Source organism: Saimiri boliviensis, chromosome 3 (genome assembly GCF_048565385.1).
Source record: "Saimiri boliviensis isolate mSaiBol1 chromosome 3, mSaiBol1.pri, whole genome shotgun sequence".
Lineage (NCBI taxonomy): Eukaryota > Metazoa > Chordata > Mammalia > Primates > Cebidae > Saimiri > Saimiri boliviensis.
In genome coordinates this window covers 148739472-148757886 of record NC_133451.1, presented here as the reverse complement: position 1 = coordinate 148757886, position 18415 = coordinate 148739472, and the positions used below count along the sequence as shown (strand labels likewise).

General features: G+C 38.6%; 1 protein-coding gene across 4 annotated transcripts in view; it reads right to left on the bottom strand.

Annotated features, from left to right (window-relative positions):
* CLGN (calmegin) overlaps positions 1-9430 on the bottom strand; it is a 63558-nt gene extending 54128 nt beyond the window's left edge. Inside the window, exon 1 of one of the 4 annotated variants that reach the window (XM_003928026.4) lies at positions 9318-9430. The gene's annotated coding sequence lies outside the window, so the exon portion shown is untranslated. Of the gene's footprint in view, positions 1-9180 lie in introns of all 4 variants that reach the window. The other 3 variants (XM_010338650.3, XM_010338651.3, XM_010338653.3) reach the window with 3 other exon arrangements.
* Positions 9431-18415: the final 8985 nt, after the last annotated feature.

Below are 18415 nucleotides of genomic sequence, written 5' to 3'. Positions count from 1 at the left end.
CTTCAAAGGACAGGCTAACTCTCTTGTTGGGAGCTAATGTAGATGGTGACTTTAAGTGGAAGCTAATGCTCCTTTTTTTTTTTTTTTTTTTTTTTTTTTTCAGACGGAGTTTCGCTCTCGTTACCCAGGCTGGAGTGCAATGGCGCGATCTCGGCTCACCGCAACCTCCGCCTCCTGGGTTCAGGCAATTCTCCTGCCTCAGCCTCCTGAGTAGCTGGGATTACAGGCACGTGCCACCATGTCCAGCTAATTTTTTGTATTTTTAGTAGAGACGGGGTTTCACCATGATGACCGGGATGGTCTCGATCTCTCGACCTTGTGATCCACCCGCCTTGGCCTCCCAAAGTGCTGGGATTACAAGCTTGAGCCACCGCGCCAGGCCGCTAATGCTCCTTTATAATTCCCAAAAGCCTAGGTCCCTTATGAATTGTGTTAAATCTACTCTGCCCATGCTCTAGAAACCCAATAACAAAGCCTGGATGATAGCACATCTGTTTACGGCATGGTTTACTGACTACTTAAAGCCCACCGTTGAGACCTACTGCTCAAAAAATAAAAAGATTCCTTTCAAAATATTACTGCTCATTGACAATGTATCTGGTCACCCAAGAGCTTTGGAAATGTAACAGGAGATTAATGTTGTTTTCATGCCTGCTAACATAATATCCATTCTGCAGTCCATGAATCAAGGAGTAATTGCAACTTGCCTTATTTAAGAAATACATTTCATCAGGCGATAGTTGCCAGAGACACTGATTCCTCTGATGGGTCTGGCAAAATACAGTGAAACTTTCTAGAAAAAACTCACCATTCTAGATGCCATTAGAAACATTAATGATTCATGAAAGAAGGTCAAACTATCAACATTAATACAAGCATGGAAGAAGTTTATTCCAACCCTTATGTATGACTTTGATGGGTTCAAGACTTCAGTGGAAGAAGTCACTGTAGATGTGGTAGGAATTGTTGAGAACTAGAATAAAAAGTGAACCTTGAAAATGTGACTAAATTGCTTCAATCTCATGATAAAATTTGAACAGATGAAAAACCACTTCTTATGAATGAGCAAAAAGGTGGTTTCTTGAGATTAAATCTACTCCTGGTAAAGATGCTGTGAATGTTAAAATGATAACAAATAATTTACAATACTGTATAAACTTAGTTAACAAAGCAGAGGCAGGGTTTGAAACAATTGGCTATAATACTGAAAGAAGTTCTGTGGGTCATATACTATAGATAAATCTTTCATGAAAGGAAGAGTCAGTCGATTGGGCAAACTTTGTTGTCTTATTTTAAGAAATTGCCACAGCTACCCTAACCTTCACCCTGATCAGTCAGCAGCCATCAACACAAAGTCAAGATCCTCCATCAGCTTTTGATTATGACTTGCTGAAGGCTTACATGATCCTTAGCACTTTTTGGCCATGAAGCATTTTTAAATTAAAGCATATACATTTTCTAGACATAATGCTGCTGCATACTTAGACTACAGTACAGTGTAAGCATAATATTTATACTGGGAAACCAAAGGATTGGTTTATAAATATAAATATATATAAATATACAATAAAGGATTCACTTTATTGTAATTTTACTTTATTGTGGTGGTCTGGGACCAAACTAGCAATATCTCCAAGGTATGCTTCCTGATGACAGAGGCTGAGAAGTTTCAAGACCTGAAGTTAGCAAACTTGAGACCTAGGAGAGCTAATGGTATAGTTCTAGTCCATGTCAAAAGGTCTGAGATCCAGGAGAGCAGATGATATAAGCTCTAGTCTGAAAGCTAGCAGGTTCAAGACCCAAGAAGAACCAATGTTTCAGTTTGAGTCCCAAGGCTAATATCCTAATCAAGCAGTCAGAGAGGAGGCATTCCCTCCTCCTTGAGGAAGGGTCAGCCTTTTTGCTCTATTCAGGCCTCTAGGTGATTCAAAGAGAGCCATCTACATTGTGGAGCGCAATCTGCTTTACTCAGTCTACTGATTCAAATGTTAACGAAAAACACTCTCACAAGACACATCCAGAATAATAACTGATCAAATATCTGGGCATTCATAGCTCAGTCAAGTTGATATACAACAATTAACCTTTACATCTATCTATCTACATTTTAGAACAGGAGAAACGAAAAGTAGTGTTACATCTCTGGGATTTTAACCTTTTTCTATTTGAGCATTACCTTAACCAATATGTACTGTTAAATAAAAGTGAGAATATATTTTTTAAATCAAAAGGACCCTGAATCAGTAAACATATCTCAAGAAACATATGACAAAGTGAGAAAACAATCATAATGTCAGAAATAATAGTAGAAAACACAAGTTTCTGGTGGCTTAGGCAATGAAGTACTACAAAGCATTTAAAAGAGCCTGGATCTGATATTATAAAAGTGAGAAACCACTAACCTTAGTTAAATAATCAGAGCTAAAAGCCTCAATATGGGAATATTATTTGGTTGTACTAATTACAGAAAAAAAGGAACTATTTTTACATTGGGTTTTAAAACCATAGCTATATACTAAAATTAAAACTGACTTAGTAGCACCATTTTCAAAATAATATGTTTACAAAAACAGTATAATAGTAATGCATTTATTTATTTAGAATTTATACTACCTGTACATAGTTCCAAAAAAGTAGCTTGAAACTTTCTAAACAAAAAACAGACAAAATATCATCTCATAAGAGCTGGAACTCTCTCCTTTCTGTATTCACGGTGCCAAGAAGCATGCTTGTAAATAATACTAACCAACAGGAAATGGATGGTACCCAAGGAATCAATTCAGATGAGTCTGTTATTGCAGCAGCAAATTTGCATAAGGGTTTCTATGCAATTAGAAATTAAATAAGTGAGTTTTTACTGTCCATGTAAGTCTACAAAATCATTGGGGGTGGGTGGGTATGGAAATTCTTTTCTATAGTTCCTAGAAAAATTTATGAAATGAATCCTTACATAATTGACATCTTTATGGTTTTATGAGAGAGAAACAGTTGTGGCAATGCTCCTATCATTGGCCCTGTACCACTGGAGATATATTGTTAAAACTTAATCCAAGGTTAAAGCATTTCTGTAGATAAAGAAAATAATGATCCAGACATTTTGAAGTTTTATGACCTAAGAATACATGAGAGTTAATCATATTTTTAAAGTTTACAGTCAGGTATTATATAACATTTCAGTCAACGATGGACTCTTGTCCCATAAGATTATAACGGAGCTGAAAAAATTCCTATAGCCTAGTGATGTTGTAATATTGTAGCCCAATACATTATTCACATGTTTGTGGTTTTGCTGGTGTAAACAAACCTAATGCACTGCCAGTTACATAAAAGTATAGTACATACAATTATGTATAATACATAATATTGAGTAATGATAAATCATTATATTATTGATTTATATATTAACTATACTATACTTTTTATCGCTATTTTAGAGTGTACTCATACTTGCAAAATAAAAAGTAGGGCTTGAACTCAGGAGTTCAAGACCAGCTTGGGAAACATAAGGAGACTCCAACTCTACAAACGAAAAATATAAAAAACTGTCCAAGTACAATGGTGGGCACTTGTAGTCCCAACTACTTGAGAGGCTGAGGCAGGAGGATCACTTGAACTTGGGAGATCAAGGCTTCAGTGAGCTGTGATTGTGCTATTGCACTCCAGCCTGGGTGACAGAGTTAGACACTGTCTTAAAAAAAAAAAACAAAAAAAAAAACCTACTGTAAAATAGCCTCAAGGCAGGACCTCCAGGAGGTATTTCAAAACAAAGGATTGTTTTCATAGGAGATGACAGCTCCATGCATGTTATTGCCCCGAGGACCTTCCAGTGGGACAAGATACAGAGGTGGAAGACCTGTATTGATGATCCTGACCCTGTATAGGCCTAGGCTAACGTGTGGGTTTGCGTCTTTAATTTTAACAAAAAAGTTTAGAAAATTAAAAAATAAATTAAAAACAGAAAAAAGCTTTTGGAATAAGGATATAAAGAATATATTTTCATACAACTATACAATGCATTTGTATCTTAAGCTAAGTGTTAACTACCAAAGAGTCAAAAAGGTTTTAAAAATTGAATAGTTTATAAAGTTAAAAAAGTTACAGCAAGCTAAGATTAATTTATCATTCAAGAATTTAAAAAAATTTAGTGTATCCTAAGTGAACAGTGTTTATGAAGTCTACAGCAGTGTAAAATAATGCCCTAGGCATCCTCAGAATTCACTCACCACTTATTCACTGACACCCAGGACAACTTCCAGTCCCACATGGTAAGTGTCCTATACAGATATACAATTTTTTATCTTTTATGCCATATTTTTGCTGTACCGTTTCTATGTTTAGAATCAAAACTACTTCCCATTGTGTTACAACTGCCTACAGTATTCAGTACAGTAACATGCTGTACACATTTGTCACCTAGGAGCAATAGGTGATACTATAGAGCCTAGGTTTGTAGCAGGCTCTACCATCTAGGTTTGTGTAAGTCTACTCTATGATGTTTGCACAGCAAAATCACTGAACACATTTCTCAGAACATATCACTGCTAAGTGATGCATCTACATCTAGGAAGGAACATCTCTTAATGTGAGTTTTTCAGTCATACTACAGATATGCTATATTTTCACAACCCTAATCATAATTTACTTTAATGGAAAAGATAGTAAGCTGAAAAATTAAAAAGTTTTTGCTACCATATCACACAAGTAATACTGGACAAATTTTCACCAAAATTAGAGGGTATTATTGAAATTAATCTGGCTACTGTGGCATATAGAAAATTCACTAGGAGGGATTACAAATGAGCTAGGGAAGCAGCTAATGGTGGCCTGTTAGAGAGGTAGCCTTGCTCCAAAGAAGCTGCAAGACTTGATTTGAAATGATAACATTTTTCACAGAAGCAACTAGCATGATTCAGAATAAATTGCATCAGGGATTTATATTTCTTGATGGCTGTTTCACTCAAGAAATTCAGGGCATGTCAGTCAGCAAATAATAAGACTCATCATTTACTAATTCATTCAAAAATATTTATAGTTGTCAAGCATGTGCCCAGAAGTATGTTAGACACTGCATTTATAGTAATTAGCAAAATGTACATAACCCCTGATTTCAAAGAGCTTATAGTCCAGGATGAAAAGCAAATGATAAAAAACCCTAGTATAATATGTAAACTATAATAAGTGATAGAAAAGTAAAGATGTTGTGATAGTTGGTAATTGGGGAAACCTAATTTAAATCACGGGGGAGGGGTCAGGAAAAGCCTCTTTGAGAAAGTAATATTTAAAGTGAGATGCAGGCCTGGTACAGTGGCTCACACCTGTAATCCCAGCACTTTGGGAGGTTAAGGTGGGTGGACTACTTGAGCCTAGGAGTTTGAGACCCACCTGGCTAACATGGTGAAACCCTCTTGTCTCTACTAAAAATACAAAAATTAGCAAGGTGTGGTGGTGGCACCTGTAATCCCAGCTACTCAGGAGGCTGAGGCAGGACAATTACTTGAACCCAGGAGGTGGAGGTTGCAGTGATCCAAGGCTGGCCTGGGCAACAGGGTGAGACTATATCTCAAAAAAAAAAAAAAAAAAAAAAAAAAAAAGTTGAGATGCAAAGGACAGAATGATTTCTCTAGGACAAGGACAGATGCATGAAATAAAAGGGGAAGAGTGAAAGAACAAGAAGTACACTTTTTGAGTACTTACTGTGTTTCATGTGCATTAATTCCAATCTTTACAGCACCCTACGGCAAAGGTATTAGGATTCCATTTTACACATAAAGAAAGTGAAGCTCAGGGAGATAAGTTACTTAGCCCAGTCTACACAGAAGAGATAATACTCCAAGTTATATCTAGCTTCAAGCTCTATATTCCTTTTATTAGAGCTGTAAGGTTACAAGATTATTTAATCCTCACTAAATGGCTAAAGTTCTAAGCATATAATATACTACACAAAGATAAATATTTTCTTACTAAGTTTCATCCTTTAGACACACATTCCAATTTGTGTAGGCTTTATCTTCTCAAAGTCATATTTTGATGTGTATCCACATTATATTTAGTTGGTTAAATGGCCTTTCTTTCAGCAAAGATTTTAAAGCAGCTTAAAGGACACATAAACATACGAATACTATTAATTTTATATACTACCTTATAATTGTATGGCACTCTACAATTTTGTAAAGAGTGCTCACACAAATTTTAGGATATTTCAGAAGATACAAGCATTTCTCAGTTTAAAAGCTCAAGGATAAGCTGTAGGGTTGACTACTGGAACTATATATCAGATGCTAGATAATATAAATGTTTCTAGGTACCTCTTTTCCTTAACAAAGTTTCTGGAAAGACTGTCTCCATTGACCGCTAATATTTATAACTTACTAGGACATGCTGAATATTGGTCCCTCAAAGATGTCCAGACTTGGGTCCTGTGAATGTTACCTCACACAGCAAAAGGGGCTTTGCAGATGGAATTCTGCAAAGAGAATTGCTAATTAGCTGACTTTAAAATAGGGAGACTATCCTGGCTTATCCAGATGCAATTACCCCTTGTAATTATAGGGGCTCTCAAAAGTAGAAAAGGCAGTGAGAGATAGGCAGAAGACATTTTGATAGTGAGAGGGACTTCAGTCACCACTGGTGACCTTGAAGATGAAGAAAATGAGCCATGAGCCAAGGAATGGTGGTGGCCTCTAGAAGCTGAAAACAGCCCTTAGGTGACAGCAAGGAAACAGGGATCTCAGTCCTACAACCACAAGGAGCTGAATTCTACCACCACCCTGAATAAGCAAGGAAGCCAACTCCTCAGAGCTGCTAGTAAGGAGTGCTGCCCTGCCAACACTTTGATTTTAACTTGGTGAGACCTGTATGCAGACTTCTGACCTACAGAACCATGAGACAATAAATTGTGTTGCTTTAAGCTGCTAAGTTTATGGTAATGTTATGGTAGTAATGAAAAACTAATATTCTTCCTACTACTCTTACACTCTTAATTCTGGCTACTTTGAAACTGTTTCTGCTAATCAAGTCTTAGTTGGTAAGTGCAATCACATTTTTCAGTTCTTCTACTGCCTGTTGCCCTTCTGACCTTTCTGCCTGTCTCCTTCTTGAAACGCCCTCCTCCCTTGGTTTCTATAATATCACTCCTGATTCTCTTTCCTTTTTCTGCCTCCTTCATGGGTATTTTGTGTATTTTTCTATACATGTTGGTGTTCCTTAGGAGTCTATTTCCAGGCTCTCTTCTTACATTACATATTCCCTTGGCCTCTACCTACAAAAGAGTTCCCAAATCTTATTCACAGCTCAGAAGTCACATTTTAGTTTCAAAGTACAGTATTACTCATCTTCAAAGATGTCTCAAAGCTTTCAGTAATTTGAACCTGTTCTCTCCTCCCAAATCTGCCTATCTCTTTAATTCCCTTCTCCTATTAACTGCATCTCTAGTCAACCAAAGCAGTCAGTGCGGTACTCTGTCATTATCTTAAGACTATGTTCTCATTGATTATTCATGTTATTGGAACTAAATTCATTTGTATATTTCTGAATGTCTCTATCCGCATGCCACAGCCTTAATTTAGAAACCTATCCTTTCTGAAATTAGTAAACTATCACTTTGTCTGTTGACTTTCATTGTTACCAATCTCCAAAGCTGTTCTCCACGTTCTTGGTAGCTTATCTTTCTGAAAAACAAGTCTCAATTTATTACCTATTCATTAAAATGCTCAATAGTTCTCTGTAGCTCTTAGCACAAACTCTGCTCTTCCTAAGACTCAGTTCTTTCACTCTCAACATACCTATTTAACACACTTCCGTACACGCTATTTCTTAAAACTGTAATGCCTTTCTGCTGTTATTCAGTTTTAATGGCTGACTGAGGATTTGACCGACACTGGTATATCCCAGAAGTGGTGTTTGACAATTCCCTGTTACTTAAAGTTTTAGTTGCCATGTGGCTTCAGGAACACAACGTAGAATGATATAATAGAACACCGAACATAGCACCATCACACCAAGTTTCTAGTTTTATTATTAAACAGGCAAGTGACAAAAACTGCTCTGGGTCTGTTTTCCCATTTGTGATGTGAACTAGACAATCTAAAGGTCCTTTAGAGGAGTTCACAATTCTAGTTTTCTATTTAAAAACATTAAAATTAGGTACTTTAAAAATACTACGGGTAACTTACAATACTGTTCAATTTCCAGACAGACGTATCAGCACAGTTACATCAGTTACACACAATAATTTACCTTATCAACTAGATAAAACAGAGAGCACAGACTATCTTGTTCTGAGGATTTGGGGATGAGATCTAAATGTGACTGGAAGATGAAACCACTGAGATGGGAAGGAAAAACTGTGAACTGAAAAGAGGTCAAATTTACAATGACCAAAAGGAGGGCTACCTCGAGCGATGTTGACATTTGTAAAGCAAGCAAAATCATCAGATGAGATCGGGATTTTGCCTGCTTTTAAGCAACAAAAAGGACCTATGTTAATGAACCCTCTTCTAATTTGAGACTTCTTCCCGTGGCCACGTTATGTACCTTTTCTCTCCCAGTCCTGAGCTTTGGTTGCCTTTTGCTTTTAACTCCCAAGCAAACACCTCCTCCTTGTTGCTTGGGGAGATGCTATAAATAAAATCAGCGAAAGTGTCTGATTGACGGTAAACAGGCCGGGGGCGATCATGAGTCTAGTCATTGATACAACCCAGCCCTTTGGCCCGTCCCCGGCCAGTATCCAGGGAGTGGCCGGGAGCCCCTGGCCCAGCCGCGGCGAGGTGGGGTTCCTTCGCTGCCACAGAGGTGGAGACTGCGACAGCCGAGCCTATTTCGGTCTAGTTTGCGTTTCTGAGTGAGCCGCGCCCGGACGCGCGCCGGGCCCCCTCCACACCCCGTGGGAGAGCGCCCCCCGCGCTCGAGCGTGGAACGGGGCCGCAATGGCAACCGCTGGAATAACGGCCTCGGCCCCCGGCGGCTCCTCAAGCCCTCAGGAGAGGTAGGCTGGGCTGGGCACCTAGCTGTCCCCGCGCCCGTCCGCCCCAGCCCGGGCGCAGCAGGTGGACGCGGCGGTGCCGGAGACCCAGAGGGACCCAGGTGGCACCGACCCCCTGCTTCCACCCACGGGGCCACCAGCACCCCGTCATGACCCGCTCTCGCTGCAGCCCCATCGCCAGATTCAGCATCCACCCTCACCTGGCCCCGACCGGTTCAGCCCTCTGACCGCAAAATAACGGGGTGTCTGTGGGAAGTAGCAACGACTCGTCTTCCTCACCCCAATCCGCGCTCAAAGGGCAGCGGGACGGCGGGAGGGCGGCCTGCTGCTCACGAACCTGTCCTGCGGACCTGTTTTCGGCAGCGACAGCTCAGATGTCCTAGTCGCTGCCTCTCGGTCCCCGCGTCTCCTCAGACCAATTCCGCCGGCAGCTGCACAGCAGCGACTGCTAACCGCGCATGCGCGTGCGTCCCAAGCGGGAGGCGGTGGCCGCCCGAGGCGCTTGCGGCGCGCTCCAGCTCCGAGGGACTCAACCGCCTCCAGGGGGACCCGCACTGCGAGTCGGCGGCGCCGCCGCCCTCCAGGTCTCGCGCCGACCAGTTGTGGCGTGGACACCGCTCACGGGTAAGCTGAGGAGGAGCTCCTCCTGCAAGTCCAAAGACTTGTCCTCCCCTGAGCGCCCGCCCTCTCTGCAGACCGTGCGGCTCTACCTCTTGTTGCACAATGATCGGGTCCTGAATTTTATGTAAATCATATTTATGAACACTGTCCAGTAATAGGTGCAGCAAGATCAGGGCTCGAGGCTTTCTCTAGAGTTCTAGATAACAGATCTGCGGCCACAGTGATCAGTAAGGAGCTTTCCTGTCTGGTGAGTGTCTGTGACAGATATGGTAAATGTTAGCATAATAAATGCACTGTATATTAAACAGCATGTTCTTTTTCTCTCCAACAACACTGTTAATAAGAGCTGCTAACATGTATTGTGCCCATTGTGCTCTAAGGGTCTTATATTCATTGTTTAACCTTGGCAGCAACCCGGGTGATGAAACTGATGATGACTTGCTAGAAGTTACACAACCTGTAAAAACAGTGGAAACAGGATGTAAATCAGGCCTGTCTCACCCACAGCCTGTAGTTTCAAACACAAAGAAAGAAAACTACATACAGCATAAACGTAGTGTTCAATCACAAGCTGCTTTGCCCTTTGTATATTGGATCATTCAGCTTTTACTGCTGATATTTTATAGTAAATTTTGGCTTTGAATTTGGTATAATAACAATTATTGGAAGAATAAATAACAACATTTGAGTTCTAACATCCTTGCTGAAGAGTCTCAATCTTAAAGAATTGGTGGCATTCCATGCACCATGTATCATTATTGGCTAGGGATCAATAATGAGTATTTTTTCACATTGCTTCACCAAGAGCACTATTTCTAAGCTTTTGACTTTGTCACCTCCTGGAGTGTGTTTGGATAGTGTTAAAGTCTACTGGTTAAAAAGACAAATTTTATTTGAGGTACTTTGTAACATTATCCCCTTTATTTCTTTCTTCCCTGGTTCTGACTTCTATTATTCAACATACTTCTGTGGCCCGTAACAAATACACTTGATTTGCTAGAGAAGGATTTTTTAAAGGATCCATTCAAAGCCTGCAATGAAGAAGCTGAAAACTAAAAATTTTAAAACAGTGAATTTTCACGAGATTTAGTAGTATCTTCTTGGTCACATAATACTCAAAACCTTGAGAACATTGTTTAATCTTTGGGCTGCTGCATTCACTGCCTCTATAAATTAAACTCCATTTCTGTAAAATCATCTAAAAGAGGTCCTTACCCTCTTCGATCCCTGTACCATTTCTCTAGTTTAGGTTCTCACTCCTTCAGAAACCATTACTTAGAGTTGCCCAACTAGTTGCTCCCCTTCAGAGCCTCCCACTGACATTTTGTAGTTTAATCCTTAGCTCATTCAATAGTTTCCAGTGACCCTTCATTACTCACAGAATGAAATCTCATCTCTTACCTTGAAATTTAAGGCCTTAATATATATCCAAAATTATTTGCCACTTATTGAAGAGATGATTGAATGTAATATTTATACTTTTGTTTAATAGGCAACTTTTCATCAGAATAATACAGTGTGATAATAATGTAAGAGGAGAAAGAATAATCTGAAAATGAGACCAGAGGTATGGCTTTTTAAGAATGATGTAGTGTTTAGCAATATATTGTTAGGGTTTGGCTGTGGCATTTATAATTCAAGATGAGATTTCCCAACCGAAATCTCATCTTGAATTGTAAATACCACAATTCCCATGTGTGGTGTCAGGAACCTGGGGGGAGGTAATTGAATCATAGGGGTGTGTCTTTCCCTTGTGGTTCTCGTGATAGTGAATAAGTCTCACGAGATCTGACGGTGTTAGAAAATGGGAGTTCCTGCACAAGCTCTCTTCGCTTGTCTGCTGCCATGTGAATCATGCCTTTAACCATCCACCATGATTGTGAGGCCTCCACAGCCATGTGAAACTGTAAGTCCAATAAACCTTTTTCTTTTGCAAAATTTCCAGTCTCAGGTATGTCTTTATTAGCAGCATGAAAATGGACTAATGAGATAAATTGGTACCAGGAGTGTGGTGCTACTGAAAAGAAACCTGAAAATGTGAAAGTAACTTTGGAACTGGGTAACAGGCAGAAGTTGGAACAGTTTGGAAGGCTCAGAAGACAGGAAAATGTGGGAAAGTTTGAAACTTCCTAGAGACTTGTTGAATGGCTTTGACAAAAATGTGGATAGTGATATGAACAATAAGGTCTAGGCTGAGGTGGTCTCAGATGGAGATGAGGAACTTGTTGGGAGCTGGAGCAAAGGTGACTCTTGTAATGTTTAAGCAAAGAGACTCGTGGCACTTTGCCCCTTCCCTAGACTGTGGAACTTTGAATTTGATGAAGATGATTTAGGGTATCTAGTGGAAAAAATTTCTAAGCAGCAAAGCACTCAAGAGGTGACTTGTGTACTATTAAAGGCATTCAGTTTTAAAAGGGAAACAAAAGATAAAAGTTTGGAAAATTTGCAGCCTGACAATGTGATAGAAATGAAAATCCCCACTGCAGAAATTTGCATAAGTAATGAGGATCCAAATGTTAATCCACAAGACAATGGGGAAAATGTCTCCAGGGTATGTCAGAGGTCTTCATATCAGCTCCTCCCATCACAGGCCCAGAGGCCTAGGAGGAAAAGACAGTTTTGTGGGCTGGGCCCAGGAACCCCCTACTCTGTGCAGTCTAGGGACTTTGTACCTGTGTTCCAGCTGCTCCAGCCATGGCTAAAAGGGGCCAAGGTATAAGAGGGTGGAAACCCCAGGCCTTGGCAGCTTCCAGGTGATGTTGAGCTTGTGGGTACACAGAAGTCAAAAATTGAGGTTTGGGAACCATCACCTAGATTTTATAAGATGTATGCAAACACCTGGACACCCAGGCAGAAGTTTGCTGCAGGGGTGAGGCCTTCATGGAGAACTTCTGTTAGGGCAGTGCTGAAGGGAAATGTGGGATCAAAGCCCTCCGACAAGAGTCCCTGTGGGCACCACCTAGTGGAGCTGTGAGAAGAGGGCCACTGTCCTCCAGCCCCTAGAATGATAAATCCACTGAGAGTTTATACTGTGCACCAGGAAAAGCTGTAGACACTCAACACCAGCCTCTGAAAGCTGGTGTTATAGGGAGCCTATACTCTGCAAAGCCACAGGGGTGGAGCTGCCCAAGACCATGGGAACCCATCTCTTGCATCAGCATGACCTGGATATTGAGACCTAGAGTCAAAGGATATTATTTTGGAGCTTTAAGATTTGACTGCCCTGCTGGGTTTTAGACTTGCATGGGGCCTGTAGCCCCTTTGTTTTGACCAATTTCTCACATTTGGAATGGCTGTATTTACTCAATGCCTGTACTCCCATTGTATCTAGGAAGTAACTAACTTACTTTTGATTTTATAGGCTCATAGATGGAAGGGACTTGTCTCAGATAAGGCTTTGGACCATGAACTTTTGAGTTAATGTTGAGATAAATTAAGACTTTGGGGGACTATTGGGAATGCATGATTGGTTTTGAAATGTGACATGAAATTTGGGAGGGATGGGGTGGAATTATATGGTTTGGCTGTATTCCCCACTCAGATCTCATCTTGAATTGTAACTCCCACAATTCCCACATCTTGTAGGAGGAACCTAGTGGGAGGTAATTGAATCATGGGATGGATCTTTCCCATGCTGTTTTTGTGATAGTGAGTAAGTCTCATGAGCTCTGATGGTTTAAACAAATCCAGAAGTTTTCCTGCGCAACTTCTCCTCTCTTTAACCTTCTGCCATGATTTAGAGGCCTCCCCAGCCATGTGGAACTGTAAGTTAAAACTCTTTCTTTTGTAAATTTCCCAGTCTTGGCTATGTCTTTATTAGCAGCATGAAAATGGACTAAAAAATATATAAACCAATGAAGCCATCTGGCTCTACATTTGGGATGGAACGATTTAGAGTTGAATTTTCCACCATTACACACACACGCACACACCAGACACACACACACACACACACACACACACACACACAAAATTTTAATGGAAATAGAGACCTAAACTTTGAAAATTATAGTAATTTTATAACATATGGGACTATACGTTTGAGGTGGGTAAGTAGATTGTTTTAAACAATATGCAAAGTGCAAAAGTTATAAAAGAAATTATTGATATATTTGACGATCTCAAAATTGAAAACTTTTGTATGTCAAAAGACAATACAAAATAAGTTTAAGACAAAAGACTTTCTGAGAAAGGTAATTTTAACATATATGACAAACTATTAATGTTTAGAATGTTTCAAGAACTTCATATTTAGATGAAGAAGAAGACAACTCATTTAAAAAATCAGGAAAGATGTAAATATGTGAGAAAATGTAAACCCTACTTGTAATTTGAGAAAGACAAACTAAGATTATAAGAAGATACTGCTTTCACTAGACTGGCAACAATTTCAAAGCTCGCTAATAGCAGAGAAAAGCAAGGCTTGGAAAAACTGCTGCTTTCAAACACTACTCTTCGGGATATATGTTGATTTGGCTACTCTGGTGGCAATTTGGCAGTATCTGTTAAAATTAAAAATGTTCATATCCTATGAGCCAGCTATACCACTTCTGGGTATTTAGACTAGGAAAAAGACTATGCTCAAGTAGGCAGACAGAAGAATGTTCATTGAAACACTGTTGTAACACTAAAAAAAATTTAAATAGTAATGGATCAATTTCTGCAATAAAGGAGGAAATGATAAATTATAATCTATTCATATTTTAGAATATTATGCTGATGTTAAAAAGAAAGAATTAAATCCATGTTGGTGACACAGAAAAAAAATGAAAAAATATTGAGTGAAAATTCAACTGTCATTTTAAGCAAAGGCTTTTAAAAATCCAAAGCAATACCATATATTCTAATAAGTACATATGTATATAAATGCATAGGAAAAGATATGGTAGTATTCATGCCAAAGTTAAAGCAGAAATAATTTCTGGGAAAAGGACTAGGGTTTTGGTTGGTTGTCAGGTAGAACTTTTGCCTGGTTGGTAATTTTTTTTTTAAATAACAGGGATGTTTTTGTGCATGAATTATATAATTAATAGAATAACATTAAAAGTTATCATAGTATAATATTGTTCTTTGCATAAAATAAATTTCCTATTTTTATTTTTCAGTAGTTTTCAATAGGTAGACATGACTGTTGAATTCCATTACATGCTTTTTCAACCCATGTTGAGATTATTAACACATAAATTTCCTGACTTTGAAACAACCTTGCATTTGGGGAACAAAGACAACTTCTATCTATGGTCTTAATGTTTATGTCGCTTCAAAATTCATATGTTGAAATCCTAACCCTTTCCCCACCCAGTCTGGTATTAAGAGGCCAGGACTTTGGGAGGTGATTAGGTCACGAGGGTGAGGTCCCAGGAACTCTCTTGCCGCTGCCATCATGTGAAGACATAGTGAGAAAGTGGCATCTTTGAGGAGGCAATCCCTCACCAGACACCAAATCTACCAGCACTTTGATCTTAAACTTCCCAGCCTCCAGAACCATGAGAAATAAATTTCTGTGTTTTATAAGCCATGTGGTTTGTGCCATTTTATTACAGCAGCCAAATGGAATAAGACACTAACCTATTTATAACTGATTATTCCATTATTTTGTTTCTCAGTTGTATTTATGAAGAGTTAGTTTGGCTTTTTTACACGTGTATCCATAATTGAGATAGTCTATAATTTTTCTTGCCAGAATCTGGTAACAGAATTAAGTTTATTTTATACAACGAATTAGGAAGTTTTAAGAATTCTCCCATGCTCTGGAATAATTTTTGTAGTATAAACTTTTATATATTTTTTGAAAATTTGAAAAGTTTAGTATAACTTTTTGGGCATTAATCTTTTGGTAGATTGGTTCATTGAATTTTCTTGAGTTATTACTCATATTTTCTACTTCCTGCTATAAAATTTTAAATATTTTTTTCCAAAAAACCATTCATAGAATGAGATAGTAAAAGTTATTGGATGCATGTTTGTGCTAAGGGAAGGCTGTTTTCTTGAGGAAGGAGCCTACAATATCAATAGTCACGTGTATTGTGAGTCTTTCCTCAAACTTTCCCCAGAGCAACCAGGGTGACTATGCACTCTGAAGGGAAATATTCAGACCTTTTAGAGTTTTTAGAGTACTGTCTGGCTTCTTTCAGTCAGCATAAGGATTCTGAGATCCATACATGTGTTTGTGTGCATCAATAGTTTGCTCCTTCTTATTGTTCAGTAGTATTCTACCATACAGATACGAAACTGTTTATACATCCATTTAATAGACATTGGATTGTTTCTAGTTTTGGCTGTTATAAATAAAGATGCTGATATGGTTGAAATGTGTGTCCCCTGTATATCTCATATTGAAATGTGACTCCAGTGTTGGAGATGGGGCCTAGTGGAAGGTGACTGATCATGGTGGCAGATGCTTGGTGAGTGGTTTAGCACTATCCCCTTTGTGATAAGTGAATTCTCAGTTAGTTCACCTGAGTTATGGTTGTTTAAGAGTCTGGGACCTTCCCATTTTCACTCTCTTGCTCTTGCCATGTGATATGCTGGCTCCCCTACCCCTTCTACCATGACTGTGAACTTTCTGAGGCCCTCTGCAGGAGCCAAGCAGATGTTGGTGCCATGCTTATACAGCCTGCAGAACCATGAGCCAATTAAGCCTCTTTTCTTTATAAATTACCCAGTCAGTTTCAGATATTTCTTTATAGTAATGCAAAAATGACTTAATACAAAGTTATTCAAGTCACTTGAATAACTAGCTAGGAGTGGAATGGCTGGGATGTCTTGTAGATACATGGAATTATGTCATATTTTGTTCCCACAAGCAGTGTATGAGAGTGTTTATTTCCACATGTTAAGAAAGTACCAATTCATTGAAATTTTCTTTAATATTTTTATAGGAAACAAGTGAATTTTTTCAAAGGCTATTTAAATATCTATGGAGGTAATCGTGTGATTTTTCTTCTTAGTCCTATTAGTATTGTACACTCTAATAGCAGGTTTCCTAACAGAATCCTAACAGGTTCTGGCATTTTTAGTACATGGTGTGCTGGGTTTTTTTCAAATATTGCTTGGAAATCTATTTCTAAATTGTATTTAGGATTTTTGCATCAATTGTCATAAATGATATCGTTCTATACTTTTCTTTTTTGTGCTGTCATTATAAGGATTAGGTAATGATATTATATTTATATCATTAAAACAATTTGAAAATTTTCCTTATTTGCCATGCTCTGAAACCATTTAAAAATATTGGGACTATTTGGTCTTTAAAAGTGTGGTTGAATTTCTCTGTGCATTCATCTGGGTCTGGTGACTCTTTGTGCTCATTTGTTTTTTCTTGACAACTTTCTATATTTCTTCTATGAAAACTGGTTGTTTTAAGCTGTCTCTGCTAGCATTAATTTTGGTAAACTGTTTCCTAAGAAATTATACATTTTATCTGGGCTTATAGAAAGAAAACTAATATCAGCACAACAAAAATCAGTCAGATTATGTAAATTTTCTCATAATTCATTACCTGAGTTACCATTAAAATGAATGCAGTATCTAAAAATGTCAGCCAAGGTTATTATTATTATTTTTCTTTTAGAAAAGGAAACACAGAAAGATGTGTTCTCATGGGAATGCCTGCTCAGATTTATCTTGGTAAATTTATTCATAATTGTCACAATCCCACCACAGGGTGAAATGTCTATGCCAGAGTACACAATAAGCCCTGAGACATTTTTACACAGCTATGTGAGTTGAGGGTATCTCTTTCTCCTCTACCCAAGAGTGGAGCCACGTTGACTATTTCTATTAATTACTAATTATTGGTAGCAATATTTCTACATAGCTATTTACTTTATAGTGAATAATAATGCAGATGTCAGCGGCTTTCTTATATCAATATTTGAGAGAAATTTTGGCACTAGAGATAGTTTTACTTATGGCTGTAATGTTTGCAGAGTTTCTATTCATTTCAAAAGCAGTCTTATGATAAAAGATTTCAGGAGAATCTGGTTTCTACAAACTTATCTACTATACATTATCATTTCTCTTCATGTAGGTTTCAAGAAGAGTGATTTTAATAAAGCAAAATCAGCATCAATGCTATAAAACAAATGCTCAAACCAACCAATGAAGCACTACTTGCTCTGTTGTACTCCAGATATGTGTCTGGGGTTCTCCAAATCTCCCCTTCCTCATATATCTCAGACCAAAGACCTGGGTGGTGAGTGAGATCCTCCAAACATTCACATTTGCAAGAAGCAGGGGTGAGGATGGAAGTTAAGGGCATTTCTTTTGGCTACATTAGAAATGTTTTCTAAAAATACCTTGCGCTGACCACGCAAACACTCTTAATCGCAGATCACTTCTTTAAGGACCGTGGTAATTGAGTTGGACTTTTAAGGCTGTCTTTAACTTTCTTCCCCTTTTTTCTTCTAGCATCTTTCACTCTCACTGTATCTCCTTCAGGGTTCAAATGCCTCTTTCTGAGCACCACAGCAGCATTCCCTTGGAATCATCTCAGCTTTCTCTAGACATTCACCAGAATATGGGATAGGCTCTTTCAATATTTATCCTAGCTTATGCTCCCCATTTTTTAGATATTTTGTTCTAGTCTTCAGTGGTAGGCTAAGAAGTCCAAGTAAGCACCTTTTCAAAGACTGTTTCTATCTTTTCAAGAAATACTGTTCCTGGACTTAGTTTCAATTCTTCATCTTCTCTGGGACTATGCTCTGGCAGATTTAATTTCAAAATTTAAGTCAAATTTAAAATCTTTGTAACATACATACAATATCCTATTTTCTTCTCAAAGGTGAAAATGAAATGGACACACAGAAATGG